Below are 16,127 nucleotides of genomic sequence, written 5' to 3'. Positions count from 1 at the left end.
AAGTCCTGTGGCCAGTTTCTTTGGGTTAGTTTGAGTCTGGTAGAGACAGAGATTAAACTAGAGCACACATTGATGATGGAGCAGGTTTTCAGAGGTATTTGAAGACTGTGTCTACCTGGTCAGCCCAAGACTTGCAGTGAGTAAATAAACTTAGATTAACCCTAGATTAATCCAAAGACAAAAGAACCTTCAGCCAGGAGATGAAGATAGAGCTGAGGGAGAGGGGTAACAAAACTATGCTATGTCCTAATCACTAGAAAAGAACAGGCTGTCCAGGCCAGTTCTGTTCTGATCTCTAATGAGATCAATTGTATCTGGAGCTCTTGGGGCACTGGCAGCAGACACAGGGACGGCGGTGCGGCGCTGTGGAAGGATTACCTCATTGAAGAGAGCAGCTGAGACTCCCCACCTCCCTTTCTGACCCTCCCTCTCTGAGCCTGCCTTACCTCCTCTCCATCACCAATGGACTGCCAGTTGCCCAGTGAAGCACAGCTAACCTGAGAAGTAAATATGTCAATATACTGAACCTACAGTCTCTTTTCCAATCAACCAACTAGGTGTCTTCCTGTCCTGATCTATCTTAAACTTTAAACCAGTACAAGTGCACCACCACCCACAGAATCAAGAAAGAGCTCTCAATCTGTCAATCCTGTCCGTGTCTGCTCTCAAATGGTTGGTCTTCCTACCCACCCCCCCCCACCAAAATTCTCTTTTCATTCCACTCCCTGACTGAAAATTCATTGGAAGGACTGATGCTGAAGGTGAAGCTCCAATACTTTGACCAAGTGATGTGAAGAGCCAACTCATTAGAAAAGACCCTGATGCTAGGAAAGATTGAGGGCAGGAGGAGAAGGGGATGGCAGACGATGAGATGGTTGGATGGCATCACTGACTCAATGGACATGGGTTTGAGCAACCTCCCAGAGATAGTGAAGAACAAGGAAGCCTGGCATGCTGCAGTCCACAGGGTCACAAGGAGTCGGACTGAGCAACTCATCTGAGCCACTGAACAATAACCCTGACCAAAGAAGATGCGAATTACTATAGGAATAATACTTCTACCCAAAGGAAAAGTTAGGGTCTTTTTCTTCATTCTTTCCTCTCTTTTACTTATTTCCTCCTTCAGGTAGCACAAGAAAACAAAATGGATAGTCTCAATGAGCCACTTCAATTAGTGATCATGTACGTGTGTTAGTCACTCAGTCATGTCCAACTCTTTGCAACCCCATGGACTTAGCCCACCAGGCTTCTCTGTCCATGGGATTTTCAGGCAAGAATACTGGAGTGGGTTGCCATTCCCTTCTCCAGGGGGTCGTCCCAACCCAAGAATTGAACCCAGTTCTCCTGCATTGCAGGCAGACTCTTTACCCTCTGAGCCACTAGGAAACTCATCAGCGATCATATCAGAGTAGAATTGGCATGGAATGAGAGTCAGAGGAAGGGTACAATAAAACTTGAGTCAGATAGGGACTGAGAAGACAACAATTCCCTATTAGCAGAGGAAAAAACTGTGAGGGAAGAAAGGCTTACACTGGCTTTTTTTTTTTTTTAATGGCATAGAAGGCCTCTTGGACTTCAGATAACTCTTACAAAATATTTTGATGGATTGAGTGCAAAAAGTGAATCAAACATATGGATTAAATTTTCATTAAAACACAGATGGGTTTTTTTTTTATTGTTATTATTAAATTAAGTAAAATGTTTGGCAAAGTAGATTTGGCTTTGGCCAAACCCAGGACATTTGAAAAATAGCTTTGAGATATTCAGTGAACTGAACACAAAGCCAGGTTTACCCATCCCTGGAGTTTGGAAAAATGAAATTTGGCTCATCAAGGTTTGATTCAATGTCAAATGTCTTTGTGGGGAAAGAAGTTTCTGAAGCACCAAAACTGCCTACATGCCTTGGGAGTGCAGTGGAAATGCTCAATAGTTATAGAGTAACTCAGTCTGCCCCAGCACCACAAAGGGCAGCAATCCACTGACCTGAGAAAAAGGTGACTTGCTCCCCTCCTCCCTCACCAAGATACTAAGAACTGAATCAAAGCCAGCGTGCTGGTCTAGCCTAGAAAATTAGCACAAAGCAGCAAATGAATAGGAAGTGCTCATTTGAAAGGGAGGTCATCACCATAGCTGGATTGCTGACAGGGGGCTTATATTATCTGCATTGACCAGAAGAATTTAGAAAAGTAACGGACAATAAAAGTATTTATGAAAGGTGAGGCAATATTGTTTAGAAGTTTTTTTCAGGCATTAAGTACTTAATTTTATTATTTTGAAAAAAATTCCAAAGGAATGCATGGAAATTTTTGCACTGTAACGCCGGTCCATTGAAATATCTTTCCATCAACCTATGGGTTACTGGAAAAAAACAATTTAAATCCATCTATCAGCAACCCATCTGAACATGACTATACATGAAATTTCAAGTTTAGCAATCTTTAATTCTTGCATGTGGCAATTATGAAATGCCATTCTCCCATGGTAAAACTTTAGTTTTCTTGCCAGTGTTTTAGGGGAATGAGGTCAACTGAAGAGCCAAGTTTTCTAGGCAACTAAATGCTTTAAGTATTGAGCCTCAGCATTAAATTACTGGAGATTCATATTTAAACCAATTTGAATAGAAGTATTTGTCAATCTATGATCTACTCCTTCTTCTTAAAGGACCACATTTTATTGCAAGAATGTTCTAAAGGTGATTGAGGCAAATAGGACTGTTTGACTTCACAGGATCTAAGCTTGGGATACTATTTTGTAATTGATGCTTTTGAACTGTGGTGTTGGAGAAGACTCTTGAGAGTCCCTTGGACTGCAAGGAGATCCAACCAGTCCATTCTGAAGGAGATCAGCCCTGGGATTTCTTTGGAGGGAATGATGCTGAAGCTGAAACTCCAGTACTTTGGCCACCTCATGCGAAGAGTTGACTCATTGGAAAAGACTCTGATGCTGAGAGGGATTGGGGGCAGGAGGAGAAGGGGATGACAGAGGATGAGATGGCTGGATGGTATCACTGACTCGATGGACATGAGTCTGAGTGAACTCCGTGAACTTGTGATGGACAGGGAGGCCTGGCGTGCTGCGATTCATGGGGTCGCAAAGAGTCGGACACGACTGAGCAACGGATCTGATCTGATCTCATGTGATAGTTGGTTTATAGCTTCCGAGGTCAGGGGCAGTGGCCGGGAGGAGCTACTCCACACCCCCATGCCCAAGGCCAGGGCTGGTGACCAGGAGGAGCAACCCACACCTGAGGCCAGGGGCAGTGACGAGAGGAGTTACCCGGACCCGTGGCTGCGTGGGCGCAGGAGGGCCTAGAGGAGCTATCCCACATTGAAGATCAGGAAGGGCAGCGGTGAGGAGATACCCCTCGTCCAAAGTAAGGAGCAATTGGCTGCCCTTTGCTGGAGCAGCCGTGAAGAGATACCCCACGCCCAAGGTAAGAGAAACCCAAGTAAGACAGTAGGTGTTGCAAGAGGGCATCAGAGGGCAAACACACTGAAACCATACTCACAGAAAACTAGTCAATCTCATCACACTAGGACCACAGCCTTGTCTAACTCAATGAAACTAAGCCATGCCTGTGGGGCAACCCAAGATGGGCAGGTCATGGTGGAGAGATCTGACAGAATGTGGTCCACTGGAGAAGGGAATGGCAAACCACTTCAGTATTCTTGCCTTGAGAACCCCATGAACAGTATGAAAAGGCAAAATGATAGGATACTGAAAGAGAAACTCCCCAGGTCAGTAGGTGCCCAATATGCTACTGGAGATCAGTGGAGAAATAACTCCAGAAAGAATGAAGGGATGGAGCCAAAGTAAAAAGAATACCCAGCTGTGTATGTGACTGGTGATAGAACCAAGGTCTGATGCTGTAAGACCAATATTGCATAGGAACCTGGAATGTCAGGTCCATGAATCAAGGCAAATTGGAAGTGGTCAAACAAGAGATGGCAAGAGTGAATGTCAATGTTCTAGGAATCAGCGAACTGAAAGGGACTGGAATGGGTGAATTTAACTCAGATGACCATTATATCTACTACTGCGGGCAGGAATCCCTCAGAAGAAATGGAGTGGCCATCACGGTCAACAAAAGAGTCCGAAATGCAGTACTTGGATGCACTCTCAGAAAAGACAGAATGATCTCTGTTTGTTTCCAAGGCAACAATTCAATATTACAGTAATCCAAGTCTATGCCCCAACCAGTAATGCTGAAGAAGCTGAAGTTGAACGGTTCTATGAAGACCTACAAGACCTTTTAGAACTAACACCCAAAAAAGATGTCCTTTTCATTATAGGGGACTGGAATGCAAAAGTAGGAAGTCAAGAAACACCTGGAGTAACAGGCAAATTTGGCCTTGGAATACGGAATGAAGCAGGGCAAAGACTAATAGAGTTTTGCCAAGAAAATGCATTGGTCATAACAAACACCCTCTTCCAACAACACAAGAGAAGACTCTATACATGGACATCACCAGATGGTAAACACCAAAATCAGATTGATTATGTTCTTTGCAGCCAAAGATGGAGAAGCTCTACACAGTCAACAAAAACAAGACCAGGAGCTGACCGTGGCTCAGACCATGAACTGCTTATTGCCAAATTCAGACTGAAATTGAAGAAAGTAGGGAAAACCAGTAGACCATTCAGGTATGACCTAAATCAAATCCCTTATGATTATACACTGGAAGTGAGAAATAGATTTAAGGGCCTAGATCTGATAGATAGAGTGCCTGATGAACTATGGAATGAGGTTCGTGACATTGTACAGGAGACAGGGATCAAGACCATCCCCATGGAAAAGAAATGCAAAAAAGCAAAATGGCTGTCTGGGGAGGCCTTACAAATAGCTGTGGAAAGAAGAGAAGCGAAAAGCAAAGGAGAAAAGGAAAGATATAAGCATCTGAATGCAGAGTTCCAAAGAATAGCAAGAAGAGATAAGAAAGCCTTCTTCAGCGATCAATGCAAAGAAATAGAGGAAAACAACAGAATGGGAAAGACTAGGGATCTCTTCAAGAAAATCAGAGACCAAAGGTACATATCATGCAAAGATGAGCTCGATAAAGGACAGAAATGGTATGGACCTAACAGAAGCAGAAAATATTAAGAAGAGATGGCAAGAATACACAGAAGAACTGTACAAAAAAGATCTTCACGACCCAGATAATCACGATGGTGTGATCACTGACCAAGAGCCAGACATCCTGGAATGTGAAGTCAAGTGGGCCTTAGAAAGCATCACTACGAACAAAGCTAGTGGAGGTGATGGAATTCCAGTTGAACTATTCCAAATCCTGAAAGATGATGCTGTGAAAGTGCTGCACTCAATATGCCAGCAAATTTGGAAAACTCAGCAGTGGCCACAGGACTGGAAAAAGTCAGTTTTCATTCCAATCCCAAAGAAAGGCAATGCCAAAGAATGCTCAAACTACCACACAATTGCACTCATCTCACACGCTAGTAAAGTAATGCTCAAAATTCTCCAAGGCAGGCTTCAGCAATATGTGAACTGTGAACTTCCAGATGTTCAAGCTGGTTTTAGAAAAGGCAGAGGAACCACAGATCAAATTGCCAACATCTGTTGGATCATCAAAAAAGCAAGAGAGTTCCAGAAAAACATCTATCTCTGCTTTATTGACTATGCCAAAGCCTTTGACTGTGTGGATTACAATAAACTGTGGGAAATTCTTCAAGAGATGGGAATACCAGACCACCTGATCTCCCTCTTCAGAAATTTGTATGCAGGTCAGGAAGCGACACTTAGAACTGGACATGGAACAACAGACTGGTTCCAAAGAGGAAAAGGAGTTCATCAAGGCTGTATATTGTCACCCTGTTTATTAACTTATATGCAGAGTACATCATGAGAAACGCTGGACTGGGAGAAACACAAGCTGGAATCAAATTTGCCAGGAGAAATATCAATAACCTCAGATATGCAGATGACACCACCCTTATGGCAGAAAGTGAAGAGGAACTAAAAAGGCTCTGGATGAAAGTGAAAGTGGAGAGTGAAAAAGTTGGCTTAAAGCTCAACATTTAGAAAAAGAAGATCATGGCATCCAGTCCCACCACTTCATGGGAAATAGATGGGGAAACAGTGGAAACAGTGGCTGACTTTCTTTTCTGGGCTCCAAAATCACTACAGATGGTGACTGCAGCCATGAAATTAAAGGACGCTTACTCCTTGGAAGGAAAGTTATGTCCAACCTAGATAGCATATTCAAAAGCAGAGACGTTAATTTGCCAACAAAGGTCCGTCTAGTCAAGGCTATGGTTTTTCCTGTGGTCATGTATGGATGTGAGAGTTGGACTGTGAAGAAGGCTGAGCACCGAAGAATTGATGCTTTTGAACTGTGGTGATGGAGAAGACCCTTGAGAGTCCCTTGGACTGCAAGGAGATCCAACCAGTCCATTCTGAAGGAGTTCAGCCCTGGGATTTCTTTGGAAGGAATGATACTAAAGCTGCAACTCCAGTACTTTGGCCACCTCATATGAGGAGTTGATTCATTGGAAAAGACCCTGATGCTGGGAGGGATTGGGGGCAGGAGGAGAAGGGGACGACAGAGGATGAGATGGCTGGATGGCATCACTGACTCAATGGATGTGAGTCTGAGTGAACTCCAGGAGTTGGTGATGGACAGGGAGGCCTGGCGTGCTGCGATTCATGGGGTTGCAAAGAGTTGGACACGACTGAGCGACTGATATGATCTGATCTGATAGTTGGTTTAAACAGTGTGTTAGTTTCAAGTGTGCAATGCTTTTTAAATACTTGTATTTTCTCCATATGGTGTGTGAATTAGGAAAACAGAATCACTCTAGGTATTTAAAGCATGATAGAATTTAATATAGGAATGTTAGCAACGTATGCAATCATTGAAAAGGCTGGGTGATGGGAAGATCAGGGAAATCACTTCAACACTTAATAATTCAGAAAATGAAGGTTTCATCAGAGGCTGCTCTTCATGACCTTTTAATTGTGGTGCAAAAGTAGGTGATTCTCAGAGGGTTATCCGGAAGTCCTTGTAAAACTTTCTTTCGCTACTGCTCATGTCCACATACCCACTAAAGCTATAGCTAGAAAATAGCATCTTCTTTTTCACATTCTATGTCTTGTGCAAACATCTCTCTTTGGTAAAACCAAAACCTGAATCCTCCTAGTAAAAGGAAATGTGGATTCCAGACTCCCAGTGTCTGCCCATAGGAGACACTCCGGGAGGGAATGACGTGAATAGACATCAATTGTACATACGGTTTTCCTGACTTCTTTGCCTGCTGCTGAGCACTCTACCACCTACTATGTGTGTTTGTCCTCGTCATCCCACTCCATTCTTTTCCATCTTTTATTTTTGTGGCACTTAACATGGTATTGAGTAGAAAATCTGATAATTTATTAAGAATAAACTATCCTGAGTGAGAACACTGAGAACTTTTATAATGAAAAAACAGCATAGCTGAGTGGTGGGTGCTGGGTCAAAAGTACCAAGCCTACCTCTGTCAACTACTAGCTATGTTATATTCATGTTTCTGACCATTTCTTCTCTGAAAAATGGGAATAATACCACCTGCTATACTCACTTTTTGCCAAAGATGTTGAAAGTTTCAAAAGATTTATACACATGAAAGCACTTCACAGAGTATAGAATAATCTAATTCATGCTCTCAGTCATTCATTCAACACATTTATTTAGTGCTCAGTCTAAGGCAAAGACTTAGATATTTCAGGAGTATGACAGAAGGATAATACTCCTAGAAATTTATCAGTCAGAAGCAGAATCAGTTCAGTTCAGTTCAGTTCAGTTGCTCAGTCGTGTCCGACTCTTTGCGACCCCATGAATCGCAGCACGCCAGGCCTCCCTGTCCATCACCAACTCCCGGAGTTCACTCAGACTCACGTCCATCAAGTCAGTGATGCCATCCAGCCATCTCATCCTCTGTCGTCCCCTTCTCCTCCTGCCCCCAATTCCTCCCAGCATCAGAGTCTTTTCCAATGAGTCAACTCTTCACATGAGGTGGCCAAAATACTGGACTTTCAGCTTTAGCATCATTCCTCCCAAAGAAATCCCAGGGCTGATCTCCTTCAGAATGGACTGGTTGGATCTCCTTGCAGTCCAAGGGACTCTCAAGAGTCTTCTCCAACACCAACAGTTCAAAAGCATCAATTCTTCGGCACTCAGCTTTCTTCACAGTCCAACTCTCACATCCATACATGACCACTGGAAAAACCATAGCCATGACTAGATGAACCTTTGTTGGCAAAGTAATGTCTCTGCTTTTGAATATGCTATCTAATTGGACATAACTTTCCTTCCAAGGAGTAAGCGTCTTTTAATTTCATGGTTGCAGTCACCGTCTGCAGTGATTTTCGAGTCCAGAAAAATAAAGTCTGACACTGTTTCCAGTGTTTTCCCATCTATTTCCCATGAAGTGATGGGACCGGATGCCATGATCTTTGTTTTCTGAATGTTGAGCTTTAAGCCAACTTTTTCACTCTCCACTTTCACTTTCATCAAGAGGCTTTTTAGTTCCTCTTCACTTTCTGCCATAACGGTGGTGTCGTTTGCATTTCTGAGGTTATTGATATTTCTCCTGGCAATCTTGGTTCCAGCTTGTGTTTCTTCCAGTCCAGCGTTTCTCATGTTGTACTCTGCATATAAGTTAAATAAGCAGGGTGACAATATACAGCCTTGATGAACTCCTTTTCCTCTTTGCAACCAGTCTGTTGTTCCATGTCCAGTTCTAACTGTTGCTTCCTGACCTGCATACAGATTTCTCAAGAGGCAGGTCAGGTGGTCTGGTATTCCCATCTCTTTCAGAATTTTCCACAGTTTATTGTGATCCACACAGTCAAAAGCTTTGGCATAGTCAATAAAGCAGAAATAGGTGTTTTTCTGGAACTCTCTTGCTTTTTCCATGATCCAGTGAATGTTGGCAATTTGATCTCTGGTTCCTCTGCCTTTTCTAAAACCAGCTTGAACATCAGAAGTTCACGGTTCACGTATTGCTGAAGCCTGGCTTGGAGAACTTTGAGCATTACTTTACTAGCATGTGAGATTAGTGCAATTGTGTGGTAGTTTGAGCATTCTTTGATATTGCCTTTCTTTGGGATTGGAATGAAAACTCACCTTTCCAGTCCTGTGGCCACTGCTGAGTTTTCCAAATTTGCTGGCATATTGAGTGCAGCACTTTCACAGCATCATCTTTCAGGATTTGGAATAGCTCAACTCGAATTCCATCACCTCCACTAGCTTTGTTTGTAACGATGCTATCTAAGGCCCACTTGACTTCACATTCCAGGATGTCTGGCTCTAGGTCAGTGATCACACCTTCGTGATTATCTGGGTCATGAAAATCTTTTTTGTACAGTTCTTCTGTGTATTCTTGCCACCTCTTCTTGATATCTTTTCCTTCTGTTAGGTCCATACCATTTCTGTCCTTTATCGAGCTCATCTTTGCATGAAATGTTCCCTTGGTATCTCTAATTTTCTTGAAGAGATCTCTAGTCTTTCCCATTCTGTTGTTTTCCTCTATTTCTTTGCATTGATCGCTGAAGAAGGCTTTCTTATCTCTTCTTGCTATTCTTTGGAACTCTGCATTCAGATGTTTATATCTTTCCTTTTCTCCTTTGCTTTTCGCTTCTCTTCTTTCCACAGCTATTTGTAAGGCCTCCCCAGACAGCCATTTTGCTTTTTTGCATTTCTTTTCCATGGGGATGGTCTTGATCCCTGTCTCCTGTACAATGTCACGAACCTCATTCCATAGTTCATCAGGCACTCTATCTATCAGATCTAGGCCCTTAAATCTATTTCTCACTTCCAGTGTATAATCATAAGGGATTTGATTTAGGTCATACCTGAATGGTCTACTGGTTTTCCCTACTTTCTTCAATTTAAGTCTGAATTTGGTAATAAGGAATGCATGATCTGAGCCACAGTCAGCTCCTGGTCTTGTTTTTGTTGACTGTGTAGAGCTTCTCCATCTTTGGCTGCAAAGAACATAATCAATCTGATTTCAGAGTTTACCATCTGGTGGTGTCCATGTGCAGAGTCTTCTCTTGTGTTGTTGGAAGAGGGTGTTTTTTATGACCAGTGCATTTTCTTGGCAAAACTCTATTAGTCTTTGCCCTGCTTCATTCCATATTCCAAGGCCAAATTTGCCTGTTACTCCAGGTGTTTCTTGACTTTCTACTTTTGCATTCCAGTCCCCTATAATGAAAAGGACATCTTTTTTGGGTGTTAGTTCTAAAAGGTCTTGTAGGTCTTCATAGAACCATTCAACTTCAGCTTCTTCAGTGTTACTGGTTGGGGCATAGACTTGGATTACTTTGGTATTGAATTAATATAAAATACAAAGTAGAATGTCATAAGAGCCATAAGGAAATATAAACAATGACAATTTAGTCTGGGGTGGGGCTGTTATTTCCATCTGGAGCAATTATTACAGAAAGGGCTTTTTGACCCAGCTCTCTCAACTGCTTAGGTATGCTACTTGATACCTGCTCTTCGACTTTCATGTATTCACCATGTCCTATAGATGCCACTGCATAAATGTCATCAGTTACCCACCTGATTCCTTTTTTTTCCATTCCATTTGTAACTGTTTTAGTTCAGAGTATTATTACCATTTGCTTGCTCCACTGGAATACCTTCCACACCAATCTATCTGCCCACAAGCTTGCCCCAATTCACCCCACCCAATACATAACCTCATATAAGGTTCATCTATCACTGCTGCTCTCAGAATAATCTACTTAAAATGCAAATCTAGTCACAAAATAGCTTATTTAAAATTCTTTCAAACAACAACCTCTAATGCAAACCTAGAGAACAGACTTTGGACACAGCGGGGGAAGGAGAGGGTGGGACAAATTGAGAGACTAGCACTGACATAAATACATTACCATGTGTGAAACAGACAGCCAGTGGGAAGCTGCTGCATAGCACAGGGAGCTCAGCCCGGGGCTCTGTGACAACCTAGATGGTTGAGATGGGTGAGGGGGGGAGCTTCAGGAGAGAAGCGACATATGTGTACTGTGGCTCATTCACGTTGTTAATGGCAGAAGCCAACACAATATTGTAAAGCAATTATCTTCAAATTAAAAAAAAGAAATAAGAAAAACCACCTCTAATTTCAGGATGAAGCTGAAATGCATTCATTTAGTATACAAAGTCTTCCATGATTTCGCCTGTTATCTTTTCTAACGTTGATTTACATGGAATGTGCCTTCATTCATGAACTTTTTTACACCTATTTTAACCCTATTTATAGTTCATGATAGTTTAAGGTTAAGTTTAAGTCCTTTAAATAGGATTAGAATATGGAGATTGGTGGCCTGGGGAGCAAAAGAGCTAGCTGGAGAGAATAAAGGATGAAAAGTATAATAAGAGGGGAGTAGAAAGATAAAATCTGCTGTTGGAGACATCTGGCTTACATAAGATTGGATGTAGGAGTCAGGACTCAAGCTGATTATCAGTTACCAGAGGATTCAGCAGGGAAGGCTCTTAATACTGTGACCATACGGACAAGATTCTTCTCTATGTGAAGGCCAAAGTCGGGAACTCTGAATCTCTCTATGGAAGAAAACTCCACTGGAGAGGAAGATTTACTTTTCCATATGATGCTCCACTATACATAATGTTCTCCAAATGTTTTATGTTTGGATGTGACTGTGTTAGGGGAACCAATGACTGAAACCACCCTCCCTGGCTAGGCAAGATAGTAACCACATGCATGAGTTAACTATCCTACAACAGGAGGTTCTGGTTAGGCATACAGAACTAACAAGCTACCACCAACTTGAAGAATTTGGGAAAGCTCAAAAGAAGATAGGAGACACCAGTCCTTATGTCCTGCCAACCTCCCAGAATCCTTCTCACTGGAATGCATCTTGGCTGAGTAATGCACATACCACCAGGAAGGACCCTGAGCCACATTGATTGGCCAGAGACAACCCGGAAACTAATCCCATCATCATAAAACCCAAGACTGCAAGCCGTGTGGCAGAGCAATTCTCTTGGGTTCCCTTACCCTGGGCATCCCTTTACAATAAAGTCTCTTGCTATGTCAGCATATGTGTCTCCTCAATTTATTTCTGAGTATTAGACAAGAGCCCACTCTAGGACCTGGGAGGTGTCCCCTTTCCTGAAATTTCTGTTGTACTTATTGTGATGATTATATCATATTGCATAGTACATATTTCAGTTTCCCAAAGGTTGCCAAAAATATCTCACTTGAGGATCAGATTCTGGGCTCTCCAAATTAAAGGACAGAGTTTTCAAAGGATGCCTAGGCTAACTTTGCTAGGTTAACTAAAATGGTTATCAAATACTATATTTTGGTGGAGCATTTGAACCCTATTAACTCTTGGCAAAACTAGTGTGTTTAACTGGGAGTTACTTGAAATTAATATGATAACACGATAGAGTCTCAAAAATATTTAAATGAATAATCACAAACCTTTCTGCTGAGAACTTAGATCATCTCTTTAAGAAAATCAGCTAGTGGAGAACAGAAGATTAAAAGAGAGTAGGAAGTGTAAGAAGGTAAGAAGGCTAGTCTTGACTGTTGACCCACCTATCTTTGCTCTCTTTATGTGTCAGACTGGTCTGGGTGTGCCCCTGTGTCTAAGGGGGAAAGTGAGGAAGACATATTCAGGGAGGAATAAAAAGATCCTTTCACTTTATAATTAATGGATTAACTAACCTTTACTGAACATTTTTCCTTATTTAAAGATTTAAAGGCACACAAGTTTAATCTTGTGTTACTGAACTAGTGATTTGTTTATACCAAGCATATTAAAAATTAACTTTTTCACAAAATCTTTCTCCTTCTTAACTCAAACACCAAAGGTTTGTCAATAACAACTTAGAGTAACAGAACTAAACAAAATGTAATTTAGGCCCCAAATTGAAACTTGAAAAGGATAAGAAATCCTAAACATAAACAATGCTTTTCAATTACTTCATAGATCATTTGTTTTGTTGCTGTTTAGTTACTAAGTCACATCCAACTCTTTTGTGACCCCATGGACTAAGCCCATCAGGTTCCTCTGTCCATGGGATTCTCTAGGCAAGAATGGAGTGGGTTTTCATTTCCTTCTCCAGAGGATCTTCTGGACCCAGGGATCAAACTTGCATCTCCTGCACTGACATGCAGATTCTTTACCACTGAACCACCAGGGTTATCCCTTCCTTTTCCCTCCCTTCTGAAGTTCTCTTCTGAAGTAACTATATTTTTGTGTTCTGAAGCTTCTGAAGTTTCTGGCAGGATCCATAAGATTCAATTTAGACCACAGGACAAATGCCCTACTGAAGCAAACTGAAGCCAGAAGTGTTATTTCATTTGGGACATCTGGTCACCTAGTCTTTTGACTTCTCTGTAAGAGTAGTGTAGTCCCTAAATTTATAAATATCCTTCTGTAGAATCTGGAGGACTGTTTCACTTACATCTCAATCTTACAGGCCAGAAGAGAATACTTCATGGCCTTAGGCTTCTTCGGGAAAAATTAGAACTGTTACAGTGGCCTTAACTTAAAAGATCTTTCATACTCATGACTGCTTGCCACTTAGGGAATGGATGAAAAATAATATTTGTGAATGCTCCATGGCTGCTTTTCATAATTTTTGTATTTGTTTCCTGTTCCTGCTACAACAAATCACCACAAAGTTGATGGCTTTTAAAAAATGTACATTTACTCTCGTAGAGTTCTAGAGTTCAGAAGTCTGAAATCAGTTTCGCTTGGCCAAAATCAAGGTGTCAGCAGGGCCATGCTCCTTTCTGCAGGCTCTAGAGGAGAAATTGTTTTCTTGACTTTTCTACCTTTTAGAGCTGTTTTTCTTGCATTTCTTGGCTCATGACTCTTCTTTAAAGTAAGCCATATGGCATCTTGCTTCAGTGGTCACATTGCTGCCTTCTGTTTCAAATCTTGCTCTGCTTCCCTCTTATAAGAACACCACCCAGATAATCCAGGATAACTTCTTTATCTCAAGATCCTTGGCTTAATTACATCTGCAAAGTCTTTCTTTCCATATAAAGTAACATTCACAGTTTCCAGGGGTTGGTCCTGGATATCTTCAGGGCCATTATTAATCAGTTCAGTTCAGTGCAGTCACTCAGTGTGTCCGACTCTTTGCAACCCCATGAATCGTAGCATGCCAGGCATCCCTGTCCATCAACAACTCCTGGAGTTTACTCAAACTCATGTCCATCAGGTCAGTGATACCATCCAGCCATCTCATCCTCTGTTATCCCCTTTTCCTCCTGCCTCCAATCCCTCCCAGCATCAGGGTCTTTTTCAATGAATCAACTCTTCTCATGAGGTGGGCAAAGTATTGGAGTTTCAGCTTTAGCATCAGTCCTTCCAATGAACACCCAGGACTGATCCCCTTTAGGATGGACTGGTTGGATCTCCTTGCAGTCTAAGGGACTCTCAAGAGTCTTCTCCAACACCACAGTTCAAAAGCATCAATTCTTTGGTGCTCAGCTTTCTTAACAGTCCAACTCTCACATCCACACATGACCACTGGAAAAACCATAGCCTTGACTAGACGGACCTTGTTGGCAAAGTAATGTCTCTACTTTTGAATATGCCATCTAGGTTGGTCATATCTTTCCTTCCAAGGAGTAAGTGTCTTTTAATTTCATGGCTGCAATCACCATCTGCAGTGATTTTGGAGCCCCAAAAATAAAGTCTGACACTGTTTCCACTGTTTCCCCATCTATTTCCCATGAAGTGATGGGACCGGATGCCATGATCTTCGTTTTCTGAATGTTGAGCTTTAAGCCAACTCTTTCACTCTCCACTTCACTTTCATCAAGAGGCTTTTTAGTTCCTCTTCACTTTCTGCCATAAGGGTGGTGTCATCTGCATATCTGAGCTCATTGATATTTCTCCCGGCAATCTTGATTCCAGCTTGTGCTTCTTCCAGCCCAGCATTTCTCATGATGTACTCTGCATATAAGTTTAATAAACAGGGTGACAATATACAGCCTTAACGTACTCCTTTTCCTCTTTGAAACCAGTCTGTTATTCCATGTCCAGTTCTAACTGTTGCTTTCTGACCTGCATATAGGTTTCTCAAGAGGCAGGTCAGGTGGTCTGGTATTCCCATCTCTTTCAGAATTTTTCACAGTTTATTGTGATCCACCCAGTCAAAGGCTTTGGCATAGTCAGTAAAGCAGAAATAGATGCTTTTCTGGAACTCTCTTGCTTTATCAATGACCCAGCAGATGTTGGCAATTTGATCTCTGGTTCCTCTGCCTTTTCTAAAACCAGCTTGAACATCTGGAAGTTCACAGTTCACATATTGCTGAAGCCTGGCTTGGAGAATTTTGAGCATTACTTTACTAGAGTGTGAGATGAGTGCAATTGTGCAGTAGTTTGAGCATTCTTTGGCATTGCCTTTCTTTGGGATTGGAATGAAAACTCACCTTTCCAGTCTTGTGGCCACTGCTGAGTTTTCCAAATTTGCTGGCATATTGAGTGCAGCACTTTTACAGCATCATCTTTCAGGATTTGGAATAGCTCAACTCGAATTCCATTACCTCCACTAGCCTTGTTCGTACTGATGCTTTCTAAGGCCCACTTGACTTCACATTCCAGGATGTCTGGCCCTAGGTCAGTGATCACACCATCGTGATTATCTGGGTCGTGAAGATCTTTTTTGTACAGTTCTTCTGTGTATTCTCGCCATCTCTTCTTAATATCTTCTGCTTCTGTTAGGTCCATACCATTTCTGTCCTTTATCGAGCTCATCTTTGCATGAAATGTTCCTTTGGTATCTCTGATTTTTTTGAAGAGATCCCTAGTCTTTCCCATTCTGTTGTTTTCCTCTATTTCTTTGCATTGATCGCGGAGAAGGCTTTCTTATCTCTTCTTGCTATTCTTTGGAACTCTGCATTCAGATGCTTATATCTTTCCTTTTCTCCTTTGCTCTTCGCTTCTCTTCTTTCCACAGCTATTTGTAAGGCCTCCCCAGACAGCCATTTTGCTGTTTTGCATTTCTTTTCCATGGGGATGGTCTTGATCCCTGTCTCCTGTACAATGTCATGAACCTCATTCCATAGTTCATCAGGCTCTCAGTCTATCAGATCTAGGCCCTTAAATCTATTTCTCACTTCCACTGTATAATCAT

General features: G+C 41.9%; 1 long non-coding RNA gene across 1 annotated transcript in view; it reads right to left on the bottom strand.

The window, feature by feature from the left end:
* Positions 1–16,127, bottom strand: part of LOC133233503 (uncharacterized) — a 305,868-nt gene that overhangs the window by 118,701 nt on the left and 171,040 nt on the right. The window lies entirely within an intron of this gene.

The sequence above is a fragment of the Bos javanicus genome, chromosome 20 (genome assembly GCF_032452875.1).
Source record: "Bos javanicus breed banteng chromosome 20, ARS-OSU_banteng_1.0, whole genome shotgun sequence".
In the NCBI taxonomy this organism is placed as follows: Eukaryota; Metazoa; Chordata; class Mammalia; order Artiodactyla; family Bovidae; genus Bos; species Bos javanicus.
The sequence above is the reverse complement of the archived record's forward strand: the minus strand, read 5'-3'. Positions and strand labels throughout refer to the sequence as shown.